The sequence below is a fragment of the Corvus hawaiiensis genome, chromosome 6 (genome assembly GCF_020740725.1).
Source record: "Corvus hawaiiensis isolate bCorHaw1 chromosome 6, bCorHaw1.pri.cur, whole genome shotgun sequence".
In the NCBI taxonomy this organism is placed as follows: Eukaryota; Metazoa; Chordata; class Aves; order Passeriformes; family Corvidae; genus Corvus; species Corvus hawaiiensis.
In genome coordinates this window covers 64,089,060-64,090,999 of record NC_063218.1, presented here as the reverse complement: position 1 = coordinate 64,090,999, position 1,940 = coordinate 64,089,060, and positions in this window count along the sequence as shown.

Sequence of the window (1,940 nt, the reverse complement as noted above, 5' to 3'; positions counted from 1 at the left end):
GCGTAGAGGCGAGGCGGCGCGGGAGCCCGCGGGGTCCTGGCTGGCCTGAGGGTGCCCGGGGAGAACGCCTGAGCCCGCGGCGGCAGCTGCCGCACTGCCCGGGCGGAGGAGGCGCGCCGCGGCGGGCCCTTCAGGCGCGCGCCGGGCGCCTCAGCGCCGCACACAATAGTGGGGCGTCCGCGGGAGCCCCTCCCGGCCCTGCCGCCTCCCTTTCCCGGCACAAATGTGCCTCCAAAACACGCTTTCCGTGCCTTAGGGCGAGTCCCTAAACCGTGGAAGTGCAGCAAGGCTGTAATTGAGCCCTAATAACCGCAGCTCACTCGCCGGGAACAGTTGCTTCATTTGTCTTTCAGGCTGGGGTTTGCGTCTCCAGATACAATCCTTGTGTATCCCTACAATCCCCACGTAGCATTAGTCCTACACATTTCAGTCGCAAAAAGCTGCCCCGTGACTAGCCACCGCTCAGTAAAGCTTTACTTTATGGTAGCAATTAATTAGTTCAGTATTAATTTAAAGACACTGCATTGACATCGGCAGTTCAGTGAGGCAAAGGAAATTTTGGGATGAATACTCCGGGCTGCTTAGTGGGGCACAGCTGGAAAATGAAATGCCACTGCCTTCAGCAGGCTGGGAGCTAAATGGGAGAGGATTTGGTATTGAGCGAGTTGTCCTGGAATTAATGAATGGAAAACATTGGGAATATAAACCCCTGAAAATCCAGTTCACAGTAGTCACCCACTGACATTGGAATTTTTGGTTATAATAAACAATTTAAGACTGTATTTGCACCGTTGTTTTTTTAAGTGTTTTTTTTTGTTTTGTTTTGTTTTTTAAATTTAATCTCTTTATTCGTGGATCCACACAATCAGTGACATTGAAAAGAAGGAAAAAGCCCAATTCTTTGAACAACTGGACCAACCTGATGGTTCCCCATCACCAAAAGGGAGGTGTCTCATGGCCTTTCCTCACCATATCCTTGCCCGTGTTTCCATCCTGGTTCTTGCTCCCCCGGAGTTAATTCAAGCTGATAATCCAGGAAGAAGCTGTTTTCTCGATGGTCGGATTTTTTCCCTCCATTCCATCTCTAAATAATGCTCCTTATGCTTCTGCTTTCCATGTGTTCCTGCATTTTCTGGAGCAGCTCAATGCTTTGTCATTTTGTGTTCGATATTTGCGTTACAGATCACCTGGTTTTGCATAGCAGGTTACAGGACATGTAATAAATCACCCATCCCAATTATTTCAGTTGAATAAATGAAGTATGAAACAAAATCTTCAAATATTGAAAGTCCTTTTCACTGTTCACCACAAGGATTTTGGTAATACCATTGTATTTTGGTAATTATATTGTATTTACAAGATTTAATTTCTATGGATTTACTTCTCCAAGCCCCACACACGGGTCTTGAAATGCCCTTTTTCCCCCCAAGAAAAATGCAGTTTTTCTGTCAGCATGTGAAGCACTTGAGGCTTTTTTACCACAAAATACAATGGTTTAAAATAATATGGAACCGTGTCACTCACTCCTATTTATTTCTTCTTTTTCCTCACATTGCCATTGCAGTTCTCCATGAGCTCTGGGCACGCACACCTTAGGCAAATTTTTTAGCCAAGCTCTGATAGAGTTTGTACTCCAAACCTGTCTTGCTGAAGAGCTAAAAAAACAAAAAATCCACAATAAAACAAAAGCCAGAGCAGGTGGGAGAAACAGGGACAATAAATTAAGAATATGTGGTGGATTAATAAATATATCTCCTGATCAATGGGAGATGTTTATTTTTCGTGGAAAAGTGAAACACAGAGTAGCAAATGTTCTCAAAAATTAAAGAAGTTAAAAGGCTGCTCTTGAGAGCAGTTATTGCATGAGATTACACAGGCAATCTCAGCTCCTGAAATCTCTCTCCGTACTTAACATGCTCATAATTTCAGGCAGCTCTTGC